General features: G+C 37.7%; 1 pseudogene; it reads right to left on the reverse strand.

Annotated features, from left to right (window-relative positions):
- Positions 1 to 21,467: 21,467 nt before the first annotated feature.
- On the reverse strand, positions 21,468 to 25,644 carry LOC132486825 (small ribosomal subunit protein uS2-like; annotated as a pseudogene).
- Positions 25,645 to 26,055: the final 411 nt, after the last annotated feature.

Consider the following 26,055-nt stretch of genomic DNA (forward strand, 5'->3'; position numbering starts at 1 on the left):
TAGAAGAACTAAAGAGCGAACAAACAATGATGAACCACACAAATAAATGAAATTTAAAATACTCTAGAAGGAATCAATAGCAGACCAACTGAGGCAGAACAACGGATAAGTGACCTGGAAGATAAAATAGTGGAAATAACTACCGCAGAGCAGAATAAACAAAAAAGAATGAAAAGAATTGAGGACAGTCTCAGAGACCTCAGGGACAACATTAAACACACCAACATTTGAATTATAGGGGTCCCAGAAGAAGAAGAGAAGAAGAAAGGGACTGAGAAAATATTTGAAGAGATTACAGTTGAAAACTTCCCTAACATGGGAAAAGAAATAGTCAATCAAGTCCAGGAAGCACAGAGAGTCCCATACAAGATAAACCCAAGGAGAAACAAGCCAAGACACATATTATTCAAACTAAAAAATATTAAAAACAAGAAAAAATATTAAAAGCAGCAAAGGAAAAACAACCAATAACATACAAGGGAATCCTCATGAGGTGAACAGCTGATCTTTCAACAGAAACTCTCCAAGCCAGAAGGGTGTGGCAGGACATATTTAAAGTGATGAAAGGGAAAAACCTACAACCAAGATTACTCTACCCAGCAAGGATCTCATTCAGATTCGATGGAGAAATTAAAACCTTTACAGACAAACAAAAGTTAAGAGAATTCAGCACCACCAAACCAGCTTTACAACAAATACTAAAGGAACTAATTTAGGCAGGAAACACAAGAGAAGGAAAAGACCTACAATAACAATCCCAAAACAATTAAGAAAATGGTAATAGGAACATACATATCGATAATTACCTTAAATGTAAATGGATTAAATGCTCCAACCAAAAGACATCAACTAGCTGAATGGATACAAAAACAAGACCCATATATATGCTGTCTACAAGACACCCACTTCAGACCTGGGGAAACATATAGACTGAAAGTTAGGGGACAGAAAAAGATATTCCATGCAAACGGAAATCAAAAGAAAGCTGGAGTTGCAATTCTCATATCAGACAAAATAGACTTTAAAATAAAGACTATTACAAGAGACAAGAAGGATACTACATAACAATAAAGGAATCAAACCAAGAAGAAGAGGTAACGTTGTAATTATTTATGCACCCAACATAGGAGCACCTCAATACATAAGGCAAATACTAACAGTCATAAAAGAGGAAAGTGACAGTAATACAATCATAGTAGGGGACTTTAACACCCCACTTTCACCAATGGACAGATCATCCAAAATGAAAATAAATAAGGAAACACAAGCTTTAAATGACACATTAAACAAGATGGACTTAATTGATATTTATAGGACATTCCATCCAAAAACAACAGAATACACTTTCTTCTCAAGTGCTCATGGAACATTCTCCAGGATACATCATATCTTGGGTCACAAATCAAGCCCTGGTAAATTTAAGGAAATTGAAATCGTATCAAGTATCTTTTCCAAGCTCAACACTATGAGACTAGATATCAATTATGGAAAAAATCTGTAAAAAATACAAACACATGGAGGGTAAACTATACACTACTAAATAACCAAGAGATCACTGAAGAAATCAAAGAGGAAATCACAAAATACCTAGAGACAAATGACAGTGAAAACGTGACAACCCAAAACCTATGGGATGCATCAAAAGCCGTTCAAAGAGGGAATTTTAGAGCAATACAATCCTACATCAAAAAACAAGAAAAATCTCTCAAATAACCAACCTAACCTTACATCTAAAGCAATTAGAGAAAGAGGAACAAAAAATACCCAAAGTAAGCATAAGGAAAGATATCATAAAGATCAGACCAGAAATAAATGAAATAGAAATGAAGGAAACAATATCAAAGATCAAAAAACTAAAACGTGGTTCTTTGAGAAGATAAACAAAATTGATAAACCATTAGCCAGATTCATCAAGAAAAAAAGGGAGAAGACTCAAATCAACAGAATTAGAAATGAAAAAGGAGAAGAAACAACTGACACTGCAGAAATACAAAGGATCATGAGAGATTACTACAGGCAACTATATGCCAAAAAATGGACAGCCAGGAAGAAATGGACACATTCTTAGAAAACTACAACCTTCTGAGACTGAACCAGGAAGAAATAGAAAATATAAAGAGACCAATCACAAGCACTGAAATTGAAACTGTGATTTAAAATCTTCCAACAAACAAAAGCCCAGGACCAGATGGCTTCATAGGCAAATTCTATCAAACATTTAGAGAAGAGCTAACTCCTATCCTTCCCAAACTCTTCCAAAATATATCAGACGTAGGAACACTCCCAAACTCATTCTACGAGGCCACCATCACCCTGATACCAAAACCAGAAAAAAATGTCCCCAAAAAAGAAAACTACAGGCCATTAACACTGATGAACATAGATGCAAAAATGCTCAACAAAATACTAGCAAACAGAATCCAACAGCACATTAAAAATATCATACACCATGATCAAGTGGGGTTTATCCCAGGAATGCAAGGATTCTTCAATATACACAAATCAATCAATGTCATATACCATATTAACAAATTGAAGGATAAAAACCCTATGATAATCTCAATAGATACAGGAAAAGCTTTTGACAAAATTCAACACCCATTTATGATAAAAACCTTCCAGAAAGTGGGCATACAGGGAACCTACCTCAACATAATAAAGGGCACATATGACAAACCCACAGCCAACATTGTTCTCAATCGTGAAAAACTGAAAGCATTTCCTCTAAGATCAGGAACAAGATAAGGTTGCCCAATCTCACCACTATTATTCAACATAGTTTTGGAAGTTTTTGACACATCAATCAGAGAAGAAAAAGAAATAAAAGGAATCCAAACTGGAAAACAAGAAGTAAAACTGTCACTGTTAGCAGATGACATGATACTATACATAGAGATTCCTAAAGATACTACCAGAAAACTACTAGAGCTAATCAATGAATTTGGTAAAGTAGCAGGATACAAAATTAATGCACAGAAATCTTTTGCATTCCTATACACTAATGATGAAAAATCTGAAAAAGAAATTAAGGAAACACTCCCATTTACCACTGCAACATAAAGAGTCAAATACCTAGGGATAAATCTACCTAAGGAGACAAAAGACCTGTATGCATAAAACTATAAGACACTGACGAAAGAAATTAAAGATGATACAAACAGATGGAGAGATATACCATGTTTTTGGATTGGAAGATTCAACACTGTGAAAATGACTATACTACCCAAATCAATCTACAGATACAGTGCAATCTGTATCAAACTACCACTGGCATTTTCACAGAAGTAGAACAAAAAATTTCACAATTTGCATGGAAGCAAAAAAGACCCCGAATAGCCAAAGCAATCTTGGGAAAGAAAAACAGAGCTGGAGGAATCAGGTTCCCTGACTTCAGACTATACTACAAAGCTACAGTAATCAAGAGAGTTTGGTATGGGCTGAAAAACACAAATATAGATCAATGGAACAGGATAGAAAGCACACAGATAAACCCACACACCTATGGTCACCTTATTTTTGATAAAGGAGGCAAGAATATATAATGAAGAAAAGATAGCCACTTCAATAAGTGGTGCTGGGAATACTGGACAGCTACATGTAAAAGAATGAATTTAGAACACTCCCGTACAACATACACTAAAATAAACTCAAAATTCATTAATGACCTAAATGTAAGACCAGACACTGTAAAACTCTTAGAGGAAAACATAGGAAGAACACTCTTTGACATAAATCACAGCAAGACCTTTTTTTTGACCCACCTTCTAGAGTAACAGAGATTAAAATCAAAAATAAACAAATGGGACCTAATGAAACTTAAAAGCTTCTGCACAGCAAAGGAAACCATAAACAAGATGATAAGACCACCCTCAAAATGGGAGAAAATGTTTTCAAATGAAGAAACTGACAAAGGATTAACCTCCAAAGTATGCAAGCAGCTCATGCACCACAACATCAAAAAAACAAACAATCCAATCCAAAAAAGGGCAGAAGACCTAAACAGACATTTCTCCAAAGAAGATATACAGATCGCCAACAAACACATGAAAGGATGCTCAGGAACACTAATCGTTAGAAAAATGCAAATCAGACCTACAATGAGGTATTACTTCACACCAGTAAGAATGGCCATCATCAAAAAAATCTATAAACAGGGCTTCCCTGGTGGCGCAGTGGTTGAGAGTCCGCCTGCCGATGCAGGGGACACGGGTTCGTGCCCCGGTCTGGGAGGATCCCACATGCCGCGGAGCGGCTGGGCCCGTGAGCCATGGCCACTGAGCCTGCGCGTCCAGAGCCTGTGCTCTGCAATGGGAGAGGCCACAACAGTGAGAGGCCCGTGTACCACCAAAAAAAAAAAAAAAAAAATCTATAAACAATATATGCTGGAGAAGGTGTGGAGAAAAGGGGACACTCTTGCATTGTTGATGGAATGTAAATTGATACAGCTACTATGGAGAACAGTATGGCGGTTCCTTAAAAAACTAAAAATAGAACTACCATATGACCCAGCAATCCCACTACTGGGCATATACCCTGATGAAACCATAATTCAAAAAGAGACATGTACCACAATGTTTATTGCAGCACTATTTACAATAGCCAGGACATGGAAGCAACCTAAGTGTTCATCGACAGATGAATGGATAAAGAAGATGTGGCAGATATATACAATGGAATATTACTCAGCCATAAAAAAAAAGGAAATTGAGTTATTTGTAGTGAGATGGACAGATCTAGAGTCTGTCATACAAAGTGAAGTAAGTCAGAAGGAGTAAAGCAAATACTGTATGCTAACACATGTATATGGAATCTAAAAAAAAAAAAAAAAGGTTCAGCTGAACCTAGGGGCAGGACAGGAATAATGACACAGACATAGAGAATGAACTTGAGGACACGGGGAGGGGAAGGGTAAGCCGGGGCACAGTGAGAGAGTAGCATGACATATATACACTACCAAATGTAAAATAGATAGCATTGCACAGGGAGATCAGCTCTGTGTTTTGTGTCCCCCTAGAGGGGTGGGATAGGGTGGGCAGAAGGGAGATGCAACAGGGAGGGGATATGGAAATATATGTATATGTATAGCAGATTCACTTTGTTATACAGCAGCAACTAACACAACATTTTAAAGCAATTATACTCCTATAAAGATGTTAAAAAAACAAAAGAAAGTAAACCAGTCAAAGAAAAACAAAACTGCGTGATTCCACATATATGAGGTATCGAAAACAGTCAGATTAATAGAATCAAAGAGTGGAATGGTGGTTTCCAGGGGATGGGGAGAGGGAGGAATGGGAGTTACTAACTAATTGACATAAAGTTTCAGTTAAGCAAGATGAATAAGCTCTGGAGATCTACTCTACAACTTTGTACCTATAGTCAACAATACTGTATCATATCTTTAAACTTATTAAGAATGTAGATCTCATGTTAATTGTTCTTACCAAAAGAAAAAGTCAATAAAGTTTAAAAAAAACTCCCCCCCCCAAAAAAAAAAGAAAAGAAATTTTCAGGTCCTTATTGTTTTACTGGCAAATTCTACAAAATATTTAAAACGAAATAACATCAATTCTACACACTCCTACAGAAAAAAAAAAATCATCTATGTTTTTCCAAGACTCATTTGGAAGTCATTTCTACATGATCACATCAAATAGTGAATGTCAGAACCCTGAAAATTACATGAAAAGTATACACACTCATGTATAAATGCTGACAGGCAGAGATGACTGAGAATTAGTGTCTCTGAGCTTTATCATTTCATCCATATAAACATGAGCTTGAAATTTCTATATCTCACAGTTAAAATCTAGCTGTGTTACAATTAACTCAATGCATAAAATAATTCATAATTTTGTTTCAGTAAATCACCCTTTGTAGACATTATATGTGCATTTTTTATGCATCCAGGAGATGGGGAGGACAGAAACACAAATTAATGAGACAGAGAGAAACAGGAAAGACAATTAAATAGTGTGTTTGATTCCCAACCATTCTACTCATTGACACATACTCAGGCGTGAACATTAGATAGAAAACATGACTCTGCTGTTTCCTCAGTTGGCCTCAGTTCTTGAGTGCCTCCCGTAAAGTAAGCAACTCTCCTTTTGAGTGCACGTATGTAGTGAGCAAAAAGATGTAACTCTATTCTACATGATTCTGAGAGCTTATATTAACCTAGAAACACGATGCACATGTGAGCATTTATTTACATGATCAGAGATTTTAAGAAGTGAACAAAATGGCACCATAATAAATAACTCCGAGAAACAGGAGAAGAAATGCTGATATGACACTAAAGGAATGACCACATGTACTATAATATACTACATGACAATGAATATGAGCTGAGAAAAGAAGGAGCAGAAAGGCTTTGGCAATCAAAGAGCACAATAGAGTAAGACAAACAAATTCAAGTTGTGGTGATCATAGAAGAACACAAGTGCGCTACAGGGCAGACCACTGGTGATAAGCAAGCACACTAAATGAAAACATTACTCTCTGGATGAAAATTTCAATCTATCCACTACGGGAGACAGCTTGTCTGTTACACAAACCACCTTGACTAACTATGAGAGTATGTGATATTTCCCATCGTTGGGAGCTCTGATTAAATCATTGCTTAAGGTGTGCACTACAACACATTTCTAAGAGTTAAAAGTTATTCTGATTATTGATCAATTAATCCTATAAACATTTTAATACATATTTTGTTTACTAACAGGTGCCCAGGTAACAAATAGTTGAAATTATTGTTTTAAGAACTTCACCAGAACCAAAGATCGCAAAGAGGCCCAAGACTTGTCTTGCTTATTCACACTCAGTTCACTTATTTCCCTTGAAAAACCGATTTGACAGAGTAGATTATTTCTTCCCCTTTGAAAACTCTATTCTTCATTTCCCTAAGACTTTAAATTAAACAACATTCTGAATTGAAAAGCGTGTTCTTCTTCCTATAGGTATTCATGGACCCTAAACATGCAGATTTCAATCAAAAATACCCTCCAGTTGATGACATAATATCATTATCAGAGCAGATATAAACTCAGATTTTTGGGGTGTGCATTTCTTTTTTTTTTTTTTTTTTGCTGTACACGGGCCTCTCACTGCTGTGGCCTCTCCCGTTGCAGAGCACAGGCTCCGGACGCACAGGCTCCGTGGCCATGGCTCGCGCGGGCCCAGCCGCTCCGCGGCATGTAGGATCTTCCGGGATCGGGGCACGAACCCATGTCCCCTGCATCGGCAGGCGGACTCTCAACCACTGCGCCACCAGGGAAACCCTGTGCATTTCTTTTATCTGTTATAAAAGATAACAGATAAGTTACCTGTCCCATCCCTATCTCCACCATGTATTAAAGTGTACCCTTCTAAACTTCCTTCCATTATTTTACTCTTACATATTCATCAAAATATATTAAGTTATATCTGGGTAAAGAATCTGTATCCAGATGAAAAGACAGGTTTTTTTGTAAGCTATTATTTCCAAGTGAGATCTTAGTTCATTAAGAGGTAAAAAACTTACTAGTTTGAGTAGTATTATGTATGCTCTTAGTTTGTGGACATTATTTTCTTTGTTAGTCTGTAACTCTGTCTAGTATGTTTTTAGTTCCAGCAATGGTTTAACATGGGATCTTACCGGATAACTCCAAAGTAATAAACAACTATTTTATACTTTTCTTAAGCATTTGTATATGCATAAAAATATATACAATTACTTGTGCATGCTTGTAAAATAAATACATCTACACATTTCACTGGACTTCCTACTTTCATTCAATGTTGGATTTTACAAATCCACCCATGCTGATAAATGTAGTTCTGTTTAACTGATTTCTATGTATGCTTTGTACAGTATTCTATCATATGACTATGAATTTTGTCTGTCCATTCAATCACTGATCGTCCTTTAAGATAGGACATTGGACTCTCACAGTAATATAGGCAATACTTCAATGACATACATATACATGTTGCCTTTATAATTCTAAATTTGTCTTAGAAGTCAAACACTGGGCTCATCTCTTGTAGTTTCTTTCTTTTCCAAGATCTTATTCCTTTAATTTTTCATTTCCTTGTAGCTCTCTGCTGCTTTCAAGGAGATACTGTTTAAAATTTTATCCAAAATTTTTGATTATTCTCAATGAAATCATGATTGGTAAATTACCTTGCCCACAGTTACCCCAAAGCCCCATTTACTCCTCACATACTAATTCTTCCTTATACCTGATGTTTTACTTTTAATTAACTGTCTTGCTCCCTCTAAATTTTCCTAGCAGAATAGTAGTATTAGACATAATAGCGGAAGCAACATGATTCACAAAGAACTTACTTATTCACCCTGACCAAGTCATGAAAGGTACAGCAGAACTTCAGTATCCAAGAAGTTATGGAGTGGTCAGGCTTGCTACAGACCTTTTTTACCTATAATCCAGACTACAACCATGATGATCTTAAATTCTTTCCCAAATCCAGCCCCAGACTTCTTCCAAAGTGAAACTACCTAGATCACAGTTGCTCAACTTCTGATAAAAATCACTATTGACTTCATTTGCTTGAGTTATTCTGCTTCTCTACAATATCTTGCTGACCTGTGCATATCCTCCTGAATTTAGTGTAATAATTTATTACTTTTAACTTAAACTGATACATTTTCCTTTTTTAATACAGTAGCTTTCTCTTCTGATCCCTACTACCCAATATTTCACTATTTTCCCATAATTCCTATTTGTTTCCTTCAGAGCAGTTATCATAACTTCTAATGATATTTTGTTCTTTTTTTTTGGTCTTTTTCCCCTACTAGAATAAACTCCATGAAGGAAAGAATCATGTCTGTCTAGAGATGCCATTGTATCTCTAGCACTTAAAAAAATCATCTGGTTTGCAAGGCAGAAATAGAGACACAGATGTAGAGAACAAACATATGGACACCAAGGAGGGAAAGTGGGGGGGTGTGTGATGAATTGGGAGATTGGGACTGACATATACACACTAATATGTATAAAATAGATAACTAATAAGAACCTGCTGTATAAAAAATAAAATAAAATTCAAAAAAAATTATCTGATGCAAAAAGGACTGAGTAAATACTTCTTGAGTTATTTCATGTGTTTTCACTTGTCAGTGCTGTGGATTTCAAGGTAGATTTTAAGGTCAATGAAAAAAAATAAAACTGAAGCCGAAACACCCTTTTAAAGTACGTACTATGCACCAAACACTTTACTTAAGGTGTTTTATTTATTATTATAAAACCATGTAATGTAGGTATCATGATCCCCATTTTATAGATGAAGAAATTAAGATACAGGGAAATTAAGTAAATTCTATAAATTTAGCTGCTGATGGCAGAGATGAATTTTAATCCCATTTCCATTTGATTCTGAACTCAGACCCGTCTACTGTACCACACTGCCCTAGGGGGAGCACTTCTGATTTATAGATAGCTTTAGATAATCTTCACAAAACCTGAAATTTAAATGTACGTATATGTATCGCTGAGTCACTTTGCTGTGCACCTGAAACTAGCACAATATTGTTGATCAACTATATTCCAATATAAAATAAAAATTTTTTAAAGAAAACAGAAAAAAATTTTAAGCCTATAATGAATAAAAAAAATAAAAAATAAAAAAATAAAATTCTTTGAACTCCAGTGTGCTCCTCTGCCTTATCTCTCCATGTGCTGGAATGCACATTCAGGAAACAAGCAATTCCTGTCGGAAGTACTGCATTCACATTATTTGTGTTTCAATGTCCTTGTCACGAAACTGTCTGGAATTATGATTAAATATCATTACCCTTAAAGACATCTCATCTCCATAAATTTATATCTAAATTATTGGGGTGTATTCTATTTGCAGATGTCACTTCCAATATATATATAAAACTGATGTTTTTCTGGATTACTGGGTCATTGAAACTGAGTAGACTACCTGTTTTTCTAATATGTGGGAAAAGAATATATTAAAAGTAACCATGGCATATAATAACAGGTGGGACCTAAGCCATTGTAGGGCCAACATATTTAATGCTCAGAGGTGGAACCTAAGGTCCAAAGAGATTAAATAATTGGCACAATGCTAAGCAGCTTGCTAATGGCATAGCTAGCAGCATTCTAATCACTTTATAACATGCATAGTACTGATGAGTTACTGTCTGCTAGTGGCATAGCTAGCAGCATGCTAATCACTTTATTACATACTACTTATTAGTTCCTGTTTCCCAAGTGAATGGTTCATAAATAATAAATTATAATGTTTCATCCTAAGAGATTTATGATTTCTTTCTTACTGACTATGCCTAATTCTCCTTTTCCTTAGTTCCAATACCTAAATTCTCATTAAGTGCTTTGTTCTGTAACTTAACTTTTCAATACAACATTCATTAGTTACACTAATTGGACAATGCATTATTATTCTCCAAGGAGCAAATTCTTTTTCATTTCAGTAGCTAGGAAATGGAAACCCCGAGTAAACTTACTGGGCTTTTTATGATAAAAGTTTGGATGTGTGATTTATATAGTCTAGGAATTTTAAAAATAATCATACTCGGCAATCTCAAATTTACCCCAGCATTCATACATGAATTCAACCAAACATTTATTGAGCGTCTACATGCTGCAGTAATTTACTCATACAAAGATGAGTAGTTTATATTCTTTGTCAACAACAAGTTCACTCACAGGTTAGTGGAGTAAACATACATAGACATAATATTATGTAATAATATATAAGAACTTCCTAGAAGAGTATAGCCCAAATTATGTACACAATTTTTTTTCTTTTCAGCTTTATGAGATATAATTGACAAAGAGAAATTGTATATATTTAAGGTATACAACTTGATGTTTTGATGTAAGTATACATTGTGAAATGATCACCATAATCAAGCTAATTAATATATTCATCATGTCACATAGTTACCATTTATGTGGGGCAGCTTGGGTGGGGGGCAAATACTTAGGATCTACCCTCTTATCAAATTTCAAGTACACAATACAATATTGTTACCTATAGTCACCATGCTATACTTTAGATCTCCAGAACTTATTCATCTTACATAACTGAAACTTTGTAGTCTTTGGTCAATATCTCCTCATTTTCCCTTCCCCTCAACCCTTGGCAACCTACTCTGTGTGTCTATGAAAGCACTTCTGTGACTCCACATATAAGTGAGGTCATGTATTACTTAACTTTCTGTGTCTGGCTTATTTCACCTAGCATAATGTCCTCCAGGATCATGCATGTTGCCACAAACAGCAGAATTTTGTTCTGATGAATAATATTCCATTGTGTGTGTGTGTGTGTGTGTGTGTATCACATTTTCTTGATCCACTCATCTATCAATAGATATTAAGGTTGTTTTCACATCTTTGCTATTGTAAATAATGTTGCAGTGAACATGGGAGTCCAGATATCTTTCTGATATCCTGTTTTCATTTTCTTTGGATATATACCCAGAAGTGGGATTGCTGGATCATATGGTAGTTCTGTTTTTAACTTTTTGAGGAACCTCCATACTTTTTTCTGTGATAGCTATACCAATTTACAATCCCCCATTAGTGCATCAGGATTCCTTTTTCTACACAGCCTCATCAATACTTGTTACCGTTTGTCTTTTGGTAATAGTCACTCTACCAGATTCGAGATTATATCTCATTGTAGCTTTGATTTGCATACCCCTGATAATTAGCGATGTTGATTACCTTTTCATATATCTGTTGATTTTTGTATGTCTTCTTTTGAGAAATGTGTATTTGGGTCTTTTGTCTACTTTTTCATCAGAGTTTTGTTGGGTTTTTTTTTTCTATTGAGTTTATGAGTTCCATATATATGTTGGATAATTAACCCTTTATCAGATACATGGTTTGCAAATATTTTCTCCTACTCCATAGGTTGCTTTTTCACTCTATTGTTTCTTCTGCAGTTGTTTGTTTCAGAAGATTTTTAGTTTGATGCAATCCCGTGTGTCTATTTTTACTTTTGTTGCTTGTGATTTTGTGATCATATTAAAAAAAAAAATCACTGTCCAGACCAATGTCAAGAAGCTTTTTCCTATGTTTTCTTCTAGGAGTTTTACAGTTTCTATCTCATGTTTAAGTCTTTAATCCATTTTAAATTGATTTTTTAATACAGTATGAGATAGGATCCAATGTCATTCTTCTTCATGTGGATATCCAGTTTTCCCAACACCATTTTTTTGGACCTATTGTGGCACTGTTGTCAAAGATCAGTTGATCACACATTTATTATTTATGGGCTCTCTATTCTGTTCCATTGATTTATATGTCTGGTTTTATGCCAATGCCATACTGTTTTGATTACTGTAGAAGTGTAGTTTGAAATCAGCAAGTGTGATGCCTCCAGTTTTGTTCTTCTTGTTCAAGATTGCCTTGACTATTTGGGGCATTTTGCAGTTCCATTTGAATTTTAGGATTTTTTTTCTAGAGGTAGAACGTTGTAACATTCTACCTCTAGAAAAAAAAGAGGTTAGAGGTTACAATGAATCTGTAGATCTCATTGGGTAGTATGAGATTTTTTTTGTTGTTTTTTTTTTTTTTTTTTGCGGTACACAGGCCTCTCATTGTTGTGGCCTCTCCCGTTGTGGGGCACAGGCTCCGGACGTGCAGGCTCAGCGGCCATGGCTCACGGGCCCAGCTGCTCCGCAGCATGTGGGATCCTCCTGGACCGGGGCACAAACCTGCGTCTCCTGGATCGGCAGGCGGACTCTCAACCACTGCGCCACCAGGGAAGCCCAGTATGAGCTTTTTAACATTCATAATTCTTCCAATCTATGAACACAGGAGGTCTTTCCATTTATCTGTGTCCTTTTAAAATTCCTACATCAAAGTTTTCTAATTTTTAGTGTGCAAATATTTCGCCAATTTGGTTACATTTATTCCTTTTATCAGATATTTACATCTACCTTCATCACTAAATTTGGCTTTTAATTTCTTTTCTCAAATAGGTATTCTTAGTTTGATCACAGTATATACTGGCTTCATAGCATGAGTTAAAGATTATTTTTTCTGTGTCTGTACTCTAGAAGATTTTCAGTAATATTGCTAATCATGTCTCTTGAATGTTTGGTAGAAGGCACCCAAAAAGCTTGTTTTTATATTTTTATGACTTTGCCCTTCAGATTAAATTTCCCTAATAGCTATAGGTTTATTCTTGCTATTTCTCAAGTGAATCTTGATGTAGTATTCTTCCAGCGTTTTACTGTTTGTTTCAAATTATTTGGAGTAGAATCATTTGTAGAATTCTCTACATTTTTACTATCCATTCAAATATATAGTTTTTTTTCTTTTTTTTTCATTCCATCCATTCATTCATTCATTTTTTTCCCTTAAGTTGATCAACACTATCAGAGATTTATCACTTTAATGGGTTCTTCAAGAAGTCACTTACAGTTTTTTTATCCTCTTTATTGTAATTTTGTTTTCTATTTTATTGATATTTGTTTTTTGTTCATTATCTTATCTCTTCTATTTTCTCTAAATTCATTCTTTTTTATTTTCTGACCTCTGAAGTACTAACCTCATTAATTTTTAGCCTTTTTTTCCCCAATATAAACAATTAAGAATATAAACTGTTCTCAAATACCACTTTTGATATTTAATTGTCATTCAGGTTTATGTATTTTTTTATTTCCATTATGATTCCCTATTTGACCTATGGATTATTTATTCATTTGTTTTTAATTTCAAAAAGTCTGGTTTTCTTCTTAGTAATTACTCTCTTATGTCAGTCTTGCAAGTTTTATAATTCTTTTTTATTGTTCTACCACTTCTTGGCACTGAGTCCTTTTCCCTAGTCTCTCCTTTTACTTTTTGATTGAAGTTCCAAGAACTCAGGAAAAAAAATTCTTAAGAGGTTTTCAAAATGTTGACAACTAAAGAGTAGAAAAGATCCTCAGGAAAAACCCAAAAGTAGAGAAGTGTGTTTTCAATACTATTTTCTGAGAAAAGCAGAGATAGTATTTATGGATGAGCATCCCCCTCCCCTCCCCCACCCCCCACTCCACCAGGAACAGAGAAACACAGTTTCTCCATAAATGCCTGATGAGAGAGTTCCTCTTTTTCACAATACCCCTTAGACTCATGCGTTGCTTATGGTTGGAAATTACAATGAGGGTCTATAAAACACACTGAGTTTTAGAATATCATTCTTTATCTGACATAACTGCTATGATGGGTCAGGATCTGTGTGTTGTAAACTTTTGGAATGTTAGGCTAGGAATAAGATATTATGTATCTTCCTAGATTCTGAAAATTTAGAAACTATGGACTCAATGATGGATGAATCCAATTTTGGAGATCATGAAATATCTATACTAGATCCAGTGGAGGGAGGACAGCTCAGGACACAACTGCTGAAGAAGGAATTGAGTCATGAATTAGGCACACGTATGAGTGTCCTCTATTGGTAGGGAATATTTTCAGACTTGAACTGTACTAAACACTTCATTTCTACAAGATGAATGATATAATTTGTGGGCTTTAATATTTTTATGAAAAATTATTAATAGAAAATATACTCATCTTGTTTAAATTTGGGGCCCTTTTTGAATTGATGCAATTAATGAGGAATGCAGAATTGTGAATTGTTCATTGTATAACCTGTTTGAATACAGTAGGTTAGACAACACAGTTAGGTGTAAAGCAGAATAAAAAGAAAGAAAATAATCAAAATTTAATGTAATTTTGCAGTTAACTTAATGGATGTCTTAATATGACCCATTAGAGATTTTATTGTACAATAGCAGACAAACATTCTTTGCAAGCCAGAACTGCCCAGCTCATCACTGATCCCAGACAATCGTGTAAGAACTATGTACCTTGAGAAGCAATTACATAGAGGGAGATGAAGGACTTTCTGATACCCTACTGTGAAGAGGAGGGACCAGATATATATCTAGTTTCCAATGGGTTTGACTTTTCAGCCTAACTGCTTAAAATACACACACACACACACACACACACACACACAAACATACAAACATTCACACACACAGCCCTGGGGAAGGCAAGTAGGGAAACACTCTTCTAACCACCTGTGATATTGTAATTTGTAATAAGTAACATATATTGAATCTTCATCCTAGTCCAAGCTCCTGGCACAAAGCTCCTAAAACCCTTGGAATATCCTAAATGATTACAGAGATAAAGCATCTTTCATTAATAAAGTGACTTTTGAAATGCACCTAAGGATGCATTTAAGGATGGGGGCTGGCTCCCAGGATAACCAAACATGTGACTTGAGGGATGGAACTTTCAGTGCCACCACCTCTGACCTCCAGGGAGGGAAGGGGGCTAGAAGTTGAATCAATACCCGATGGCCAATGAGTTATATCAGTCATGCCTATGTAATGAAACCTCCATAAAAATCCAAAAGGATGGGGACTGCAGAGCTGCCTGGTGAACACATGGATATGCTGGAAGAGTGGCAAACTCAGACATCATGGAAGCTCCTCATCCTTTCGCCTCATCTTGTCCTCTGAATCTCTTCTATCTGGCTATTCCTGAGTTATATCCTTTTATAGTAAACCAGTAATCTGGTAAGTAAAATGTTTCTCTGATTTTTGTGAGTTACTCCAGCAGATTAATCGAACCCAAGGAGGGGGTTGTTGGAGGCTCCAATCAATAGCCAGTAGGTCAGAAGCACAGGAGCAACCTGTACTTGCAATTGGCACCTGAAGTCGCAGGGAGAGGCACTCTTGTACGACTGAACCCTTAACCTATAAGATTTGACACTATCTCCAGGTAGATAGTGTCTGAGAATTGCTCGCTGGTGAGGAAGTAAAACCACCACACAAGGCAGAATTGGTATCAGAATTGTACACCACAACTCAGTTCTTTCATAAAGGAAATAATACCAGTCTAACCAGGTCAATTCCATGCCACCAATAGAACTACACTTACAGTTGGATAGGCTTAGAGTACAAATAAAAGTCAAGTGTAACTATATGGCTTTCACTAATACTTTCTTCTCAGAACATAAGAAAAAAATTTATTGCAGGGAGTAGGTTTACATGATTGCAGCCCCTAATCATGTAAACCTACTCCTTGCAATGAATTTATGTATATATATATATATATATATATATATATATGTACTATAATTATCCTCAATTATACATAATCATCCTTTCAAATCCTATAACCATAAAGTAGTAGAACTTTGGTATAAGGTAAAAAAGAGGCCCCACTTAGAATTTAAGCTAAAGTCATAAGCTCCAGCCCAATTTTCCACAGAGAGTTCTGCACTGAGGTAATAGCCTTTCATCTAATAATAAAGCAATACTATATTCATCATTTATAGCTCTCCTTTATGTTTATACCTCTTTCAGGAAACTCTGTGATGAGGGTAAATTGGCCAAGGCAGAATCTTGGAATTTCTGAATCTAGTCTCTATTTCATAATGTCATCTTAATATATAACATCATCCATCAAAATCTCACTCAAATCTGAATGAACAAACACACACACTCACATGTGCACACATACACTACTACACATCGCTTCAGCCCACCTCTGAGTTTACCTGGAGAAACATCAGACAGCTCCCAGCACACAGACAGCTTCTGCCCTGAAGCAGTGTGTCTCTGAAATTCTCTGCCTGGAAGCCTCATTCACTGCCATGGGAGCTTGCTCAGGCCTGGGCTGAGCAGCCTGTGGTACGTGGGATTTAAGGCCCTCAATAGCACCTTTCAATCAGGAAGGGATAAATATCAGAGAATAGGCATCCCAAATTTCCCATTTCAATGTGAAAAAATTCTCGACATGGAAATTCTTCCACATGTTTCCTCAGAGGGTATACAGTCAGGAATAGTTCTCGGACTTGAGTTTATTATATGGATGAAATAAGGTCCCACCCCCTTCAACAGTCCATTAGGATATCTCTTTGTTTTGCTGTTATAAATATTTTTCTCAAAAGAATGCATTTATGAAGTATCTGTTAGGGGCTGGTGGAAGGCTTGCACTCCATGGCAAGAGAGAGTAGTAAGATTCAGGATGGATAGGAATTATGTCTCTTTTGCTAAGCACGGAAAGAGCAATTTTGGAAGAGGAAATGGGAAAAAAAGAACACACAATATTCCAGGATTCTTTTCAGGCAATAGAGAAGAAAATATAAGAAAACCAAGGTTTCAACAGAAGAAAAACAACACTAACAGACATGTAATGGAAAGAAATTTTGGAAGAGGAAATGGGAAAAAAAGAACACACAATATTCCAGGATTCTTTTCAGGCAATAGAGAAGAAAATATAAGAAAACCAAGGTTTCAACAGAAGAAAAATAGCACTAACAGACATGTAATGGAAAGAACTACAAGAAATTAGTCTCCCAGTATGCAAGCTAGGAGTTAGAAGACAATGTTCAAGTATTAGATTCATCAGTTATTGGATATTTGATGTTAATAAAATGACATAATATTCCTGAGTCTCAGATTTTCATCTACAAAATGGAGACAATAATATTCAACTTATAGGACTGTGGTGACGACTAAAAGAAATAATTTATGTAAAAATGTTATAAACTTTAAAAACGTATGCAAATGTTAGAAATTATTATTATAATCGATCCATCTTTAGACATGCAAGAAAAAAATCATTTTTTTTAAATGGACATAATGCAAAAAGACTAAATAAAGTCCTAAACCCCCATGTTTAATTAACCTAGCCTTTCTAAGAGCAGGCATGCTACAGCATTGTTACCAGCAAGCCTGCTCTATCAATGCCATTGTTTGGTTATCAGTTTGTTTATTCAACTTGGCAGTGAACATTTATATTTACACAATACATATCAAAACCTGTGTTAGCTAAGAGGTTGTAGGGAACACAAAGATAAAAGTGCAGAATGAACTGAATGTGAAACAGAAAACAATCTAGTTCGACAAAGAAACAGTAATATTTGGCCTTTATCTGGAAAAGATTTCATGTCTAAAGGGTCTTTCTCCTTAAATAAAATGAAACAGTATTTTATATTTCCTTTTATTGGGCATTACATACTGGTAGACAATAAGTCAAAGAGGTGATGGGGGTAGAAAGGAAACACCTAAAATTAAGCAAAACAACAGCAAAGCAACAACAAAACAATTGGATTAATTCCCTTCTTAGGGACCTAAGAATGTACCTCGTTGCCCAGAGAATCCTCCTCATTTCCTATTATAGGTGATGAGAACTTTGGTGGGCTATCTGGTCTAATTTTAGAACTATCATATCAAATGATAACCGTTAATAACTACTAATATTACACATCGTGAAAATGAAGGTCAAATACTAGAGTTTGGATGTTAAATAAGGTTCCGAATATAACTAGCTTTTAACAGGGCAAATTTTGCTCATCTTATGATAAATTTACTCTAATAATGTGCTCCTAAACCACACAACTAGCCATACTTTCTTTTCCAGTGTTTAGTAATGGTGACTGTCCTGTCATCATCATGGAACCGAGCAGGACCCTGTGGGGCTCCTGGGCACAAAGCTTTTCTTTGTCCCCTGTTTCTTGTTCATAGGAAATAGGCTTCATTCAGCCTCCATGACCTTCCCTGAGTTCCAAAGGGCCAGTTCAAACAGTTGCTAATCAGGGAAGGAAGGGGATGCAGAGACAAAGGAAGAGCAGTCAAGAAACAATAGTGCAGCCTTAGGGCAGGGTCCTGGCTCCCCCTCAATGAATATACATAACAATATCTTTGAACTGTTTTGCAGATACTAAAACCCTCACCAGGTGAAAGAAATTAACTGTATGTCACCCACAAGTACACAGACCCCAGACTGGTTGGAACCAGAAGGTTGATGATGCTGACTCCCAATTACCTCACCACCAACCAATCAGAAGAATGTCCATGAGCTGATCATGCCCTCCTCTTTGAACCATTACAATAAAACTCACTACCCCCTCCAGGTCAGGACACAGTTTTGAGGGCATTAGCCTTCTGTGGCCCCCTTTGCCACAGTAGAATAAAGAGTAAAGCTATTCTCTTCTACGTCACGCATAACTCTGTCTCCGAGATTCAATTTAGAAGCCATGTACAGAGGCTGAATTTCAGCAACAATCACTGAGTTTCTTTTCTAACATTCAACATCATGAAGCTCAGTACATTAAAGTCTATCATTATAAAGTCAATCCTGCAATGATTGCCTTCTCCTTTATCCCCAAAAATCAGGCAGAGAATTTTCCAAAAGAGGTCAAGACTTTTACTAATAATAAAATTTTCTAATGCTGGTATTATGCACACACAATCAAAGAAGAAACCTAGAGTTTTCCTATGAAAAAGTCCCTCTCCAGAAGATTGCACCTGTGAGAAGATAATTTTTGAATGTCATTAATACTACAGTGTTCTGGGCTATCCTATAGTCTTACCCTTTCATCAGCCTTTTGCTGATTGTTGGAAAGACTGCTGACTCTGCCCCCTAATCAACCATTTGGTATTTGTAACTCTCCCCTTAATAACAATAATGTGTTTGTGGATTGTGGTTGTGAATGTCCCTGATTAGAATGCAAAGGGAACAGAGGGACACGATCTTAAGTCACTGTTTGCCTTAACAACTACATGTAAACTGCTGTACCAGTTTAGGGACCCAGGCTTCACTAAACCAGGACATCCCAATTTTGGTGGAATGAGCAAATGGGCTAGGATCTGGAGGAGAAGATTCTAGTTCAATAGGCATAGTTGTGAGATCTGGGTGATCAAAGAACTTTGGACTATTACAGATATGAGCACTACTGGAGGGGAAGATGCGAAGAGGGAAAGGGAGCTGAAAATATACTACCTCACTGCTGTGTTCAGATTACCCTCGAATCTAACTGTACCCACCACCATCTGATATAAGCAACTTCCTGAAGCTCAAATATGATTAAATATTGTCTCTGAAAAAGTTTTCAGTAATTGTGAGCAAAAACACTTCTCCCTCAGGGAAGCTTTACAACACTTATTGTCTTCACCAGTTTTGAGAATGAGTAGTGGGAGGTTGTGGGAGGGGGAATGGAAGCTATTCAGGGGTCCATGTGTCTGGCTCAGAGGGGAAGCCAGGCTTTGCTGAAGTAACACTCCTCTTTCATAGATGAGTCAAGTTCACACAAAGGGTAAGTGGCAAGCCCAGGACCCATGCTGCTGAAATCTGTGGCCAGAGGTCTTTTTCAGGCACCACATTATCCTTACAGGTTTGGATACTCATCCCCACATTGTTCTCCATGCAAATCCCAGCTAAGGTGGAAATGGAGAAAAGAGAAATCTGCCGATGACTTCTACACACATGACAGTGCATAAATGAAGACTGACTTAGAAATTACCCAAGTGTCTCCAGCTATTTCTAAACATCGTTGTTTGTTTTAGATTCACAATACTGAAATGAAAATACTTGTAATAAGCTTGGAGACTGCTTACTACCACCTGCCTCATAAATCAGTATAAAAGGGGAAACCTGGGTTAAACCATCTTCGTAAGGAGCAAACAGGTTCTAATAGCTTCACTCCTCAGTGTAATAACTTCTCTTTTAGGAAAGGTCATAGCCTTGATGAAAAATGGAATTACACAGCCAGAAGAAACCATGATAAAGTAATTAATTTACCCCCCACACCCAGAAAGGAGTTCATCCTAGATAGGATTATCTATCACCTTTCATCCATGTCGTTTCTAAAAAAGAACCTCATAAAATGAGCTCAAAGAGGTTCTTTTATATGACAGCACTTTCACAAGTACTATGGCATTGCACAGATGTAAGGGATTATCATTCTTTAAGGATAAAGAGAGTTCAAAATCTCCAGCAGGAAAAAAATACAGTTTCTTTCACATTTTCTTCTAGCACTTCTTTCTCATGACTACCCTAAATGTCTCCTTATTCTAATGAATCTATTTTCCCCTCAAGTTTTGTATAAATATTAATAGAAAACAAAATCACAGGATGTTAGGTTTGAAAAATATATCTCCTAATTCATCCCTCTGATTTCATAAATGAGGATACTAAGAACAGTTGGGGCCATAAACATAAATGTCTATAAGGGCTGAACAGGTAACATAAATCAGAAAAAAGTAAGAAAAGTTTTGGGGCCTGAGAAAACAACAGCGCAAGCAGCATGATGAATAGTAGCTAACACACAGGCTCAGTGGAAGAGGCAGTGGAGGTGGGGGACTAGAAACTTGGAGAGTGCCAGCCCATCTGAAGGCAGAGGGTCCCCAACTGTGACTATGTGGGAATACAAGCCCTTTGCTAGCTGAAGTAACAAAAAGCTAAAATCCAAATTTCTGCATGAAAATTTGTTGATTTTAAAATCGTTGCATTAACTTTTAAACACGGGAAAAAAATCCTCAAACAAATCAAATAGCTGCAGGCCTATTCCCTTCTCCACCCTGCTAGTTCATGCCCTCTGGACTCTGTCACATGATTTCTAATAGTCTCTGCTTCATTTTCTGTTTAAGAGCCTAAGGAAGAACAGCTTATGACCACTCAGTGGTCATTCCTACCCATTCAGTAGCTTGAGCGGTGGGAGCCACTGCACAAGTCCTCTCCGAGGCGGGCTGGGCTCCTGTTCAGCAGGAACTGACGAATAGGCTGCGAGGGCACCTGTGCCTTCAGGCCGGTCTCCCACCGCGGGCTGAGGAGCCGTAAATTCGAGAGTGGGAGCAGTTCATATGCCCTGAATTTCCTCCAGGGCCAACACCTTTTCAGGAGCGACCTGCTCATCCTTTTCCATCTCCTCAGGGTCTCTGCTGACGTAGAACAGCTGCGACCTCCCACAAGTGCTCACGGGAGATGGAGCCGCGCAGGCGTCGAACTTCCCGGCCAGCCTCCAGCACGTCACACCCACTGAGGGACGTCCCTTCCCATGCGCGGGACGGCAATGTTCACGCCGCGCAGAGGAGAGTCTGCTTTACCCAGAGTGATGGTGGGCAGGTTAACATAACCTGTGAAAGGCTGGTGGTCGGCCCTGGGATCAGTAACCACCGGAAGTTGGTCGGGGCTCCTGGGAGGCTGCCTGGAGCTGGTTAGTGAAGGTTCTGGTAGTGGAGGGCCAGCAATAGGAGCAGCTCCAGAGGCAGCACAGACTTCAGCACAGCTGAATTCCTGGAGGATATGGCATGACACCAGCCAGGTTTTCAATAGCAGTAATGGCACCAGCCTGCAGCAAGAGCTTCTCCCAGGTCCTCTGAAGCTTTATGATGTAGATGCTATCACTTTTCCTTTTGTAAATGAACTGTTCCATTTGGAAGTCAGGATTGGTGCCACCCAAATGGGTTCCTGCTGCAGGGACTGTGAGGACAGCCTCCTCCTTTATCCGCGGGACATGAAGGGCTCTGGACGTTGTGCATGTTTCCCTGTTATGACCAGAACTCAGGGCAATGCCATTTGGACCCGTCTCTGGGTAGCTAAGAAAGGCTGCCACCTTGAGAACTAAATTCCATCCTTTGTGTTCACAGTATCACCGATCAGCACATATGCACTTGGACATTTGTATTAGCCTTACAGAAATGTGAGTGTATGTTTCAGTTGAGCCTTACATTCCTCTAAATTTAACTTAGAATAGACCCTGGGAGTTTGCTCTTTGGAGGACAGAGATTAAGAATACAGATTTCAACAACATAATAGCAGCAAACAGACTCAAAAGGAAATTGTAACTGTGATGCTAATTTAGCTAAGATCATGAACATCAGAATCATCTGAGGTTATTCACATAAGAGGGTAACGTTTTAAATCACCTATCAGACCTCTCTTTCCTAGGCAGAGTACACCAATTAGGTTTCCTTTTCTTATTTGTTACCTTTGTGTTGTTTGGTTTATTTCCCAGTGATTTCTTTCAAGCTAGGGTTGTCAAAATCCATACTTGACAAAATGCTGGACTATTTGTTGCTAGCACTAAAGAGTGACTACCAGGCACCTCTTCCTCCTAGGAAATGATATGCTTGCTTAAATCAAATATTGATGGGGGAAAAAAGCAAACATTAGCAGTGTATGTTTAGCCTGACACTGGATTGGGATAGAATTTGGTTTATTAAATGACTTTGATGCTTTGTTCCCTACTGCAAAAGTGCCTCCACTCTCAGAAAACAGAAATTGCGGAAAACACACTCTCTGCATAAAAATAAAAACAATGGGGCTTCCCTGGTGGCGCAGTGGTTGGGAGTCCGCCTGCCGATGCAGGGGACACGGGTTCGTGCCCCTATCCCGGAAGATCCCACATGCCGCGGAGCGGCTGGGCCCGCGAGCCATGGCCGCGGAGCCTGTGTGTCCGGAGCCTGTGCTCCGCAACGGGAGAGGCCACAGCAGTGAGAGGCCCGCGTACAGCAAAAAATAAAAAATAAAAAAAAATAAAAAATAAAAACAATGCTCTAATTTTTTTTTTTTTTTTTTTTTTTCAGTACGCGGGCCTCTCACTGTTGTGGCCTCTCCCGTTGTGGAGCACAGGCTCCGGACGCGCAGGCTCAGCGGCCATGGCTCATGGGCCCAGCCGCTCTGCAGCATGTGGGATCTTCCCGGATCGGGGCACGAACCCGTATCCCCTGCATCGGCAGGTGGACTCTCAACCACTGCACCACCAGGGAAGCCCAATGCTCTAATATTAAAGGGAAAACACAATGATAGAAAAGTCAGGAAGCAGCTCAGCAAAGCTATTACCATGCTTATTGCCATTTGAAGGCACAATGATTGAAGTTATTGTCTTAATGTAAGATTACTAAATAATGCATCCCATAAAGGAGAGACATTGTGTTGGCCATAAAACGTGTTTGACTGCAACAGAATTCATACTTATTTAATGACACTTTAGAATCAGATGGTAATTAAAATGAAGTAGGAATTTTTAAAAGGCAAGAGAATTCAAACACACCAGTATATAAATTGAAACATTCTCTTTGTTTTGCAAGCACATAAAGAAGTAAATTTCACACAGGTTTTTTTTTTTTTTTTTTCTTTTTTGGCCCACTGGGAACAGCACAATTTTGACTCCTTGGTATTTCCACTTCTAATTGCTAGGAGGGTTCATTATCAGCTGTCTAAAGTGCAATACATCAACCTTGCAGAGCTGAGTTACAAAAGACGTTCACACATCTGATGGGCTGCTGTGCTAAATACATCTTAATTTGTGCTGCATCTGCTGTTTTCTAATTTGTTTGTCATGCTGTGAATGCTGCAGACTTTGTTAGAGCAGCTTCCTGAGTTTTTTTCTTTAAAAATGCATCAATTCTTCATTTTAAAAAAATGGCTCTCTTCCATCATTGTTCATCTGTTTCTTGGAATGCCATAAACTCAATTCTGTTATGCACATTCATGTATGAAAAATCCCGTGCATTTGAATATATATATGTATTATATTAGAATAAATGCACATGTGTTTGCATGTGCATCAAGCCAAGTATTCAGTTTAATCACATAAGGCAAAACAAACTTTTTTCAGCCATTACTGGATGCACAAAGTGACAAACGCTCCAATCTCAGAATTCTGGCATGGATAAAAGTGCTTCAAGTCGCTGGGATCCACTATGCAGAAGATGGGCATAAGGGTGTGCTCTCAGTTCAGACCCAGCTAAGCAGCAGTTCAAGTGGTAAACAAGCATATGCAATTCAGCATGATCTGGAATACACCAGTCTCACAATAGGGAAGTTTAAGTTTGAGTTGGGAAAGAAAACAAATACCACCATCCCAGGCCCGTGACTCCCTCAATCTTTTCACAAATAACAGTGTCAAAGATGAAGGCAGAGCCTACATCCTGGGCATGTGACCTGTGCAGTCACTTAAGTCTCATACTTAGAAGAGCTGAGTTGGGTTTAATACTCTGCTGTTGCTGTTTAGAAATTTTTAATAATTTATGAACAAGGGGCCCTGCATCTTCATTTTGCACTACACCCCACAAATCATATAACTGGTCTTAGATGCAGCATGCATTTTAGGAATGCTGATGGAACAGCTGATGGATTTACTCTTTAGTATGTATTTCAAGCTTTTAGTCCTTTTATCTTTACAATCACAAATATGTACACCTTGAAATGAAAAAGAAAGGAAGGATAAAAGGAAGAAAGTGGAGAGAGAGGGAGGCAAGAAGGGAGGGAAAAGCAAATAGTATTTTTTTTTTGTAGTCATATAGTTCTGTGGGGCATGAGGGATGGAAGGCAGCCATTCCTAGGTATTATTTATTATTTCTAAGCACCGAGCTTCTTTGAATGAAACTGATTAAAGGAAAATGCCTTCCACTATAGATTTTGGAATCACCAGCCGAAGTGGCACTCAAAGTCAGTCCACAATCTTAAAAAAAAAAAATTAAGCTAAATACAATTCAATTTTTTGGATAATTTCCCACCACCCCTTTCCCTTACACACACACACACACACACACACACACACACACACACACATAAAAAATCAGGGAATACAGAGGACTTGGAAATATCAGAGGAGTGTCTGGGGCTCTTTGCCTCCTGCAGGCTGCTTTTGGGGAGTGAGGCTGTGAACTGGGCTGCAGTGAGAGGCTGGCACGGAGGCTGGCATCCTTTGTGTATGCGCCTGGCGATAGGGATGCAGTTCAATGCCCTGGATTCCGCCGGCTGTACAGCCTTCCAAGAGGGAGACGTGGACCCCATTTACATAATGCCAGTCAGTCTTCCGTGTCAAGTTTTCCCAAGAACATGTAGAAACTATTACCAAGGCAGGCATTATGACGGGTGGCGTCACAGACCAATCAGGGCTTCCGTAAAGGAGTACGTTGAATCAATAACGCATACTGTTCAACCAGGGCTGAGAAACACACCTCATAAAGTAACAGCATTTGTAAAGGTTAATCAATTCAGCTAATTGTAAATGCTCTCAATTGTCAGTCCCTAAGCAGTCCCTTCTCTTTGTAGCTAGTAATTCACTGTGGGATGTAGCAGCTCTAAAACAGGAAGCAGAGAGAGAGAGGGGAAAGCAGTCAAATTTCTCATTACTCTCCCCATGTTGTGCTCTGCCAGTGTCTGTAAATGTCAATACGTTTACCACAGAGATGTAGCCTTTTTTCCCTACGAGCAATAGTTGCCTCTTTCATTACACACAAAACAAAGTAAAGAGCCTAATTATCTTGGTCTAGGC

Source organism: Mesoplodon densirostris, chromosome 3 (genome assembly GCF_025265405.1).
Source record: "Mesoplodon densirostris isolate mMesDen1 chromosome 3, mMesDen1 primary haplotype, whole genome shotgun sequence".
Lineage (NCBI taxonomy): Eukaryota > Metazoa > Chordata > Mammalia > Artiodactyla > Ziphiidae > Mesoplodon > Mesoplodon densirostris.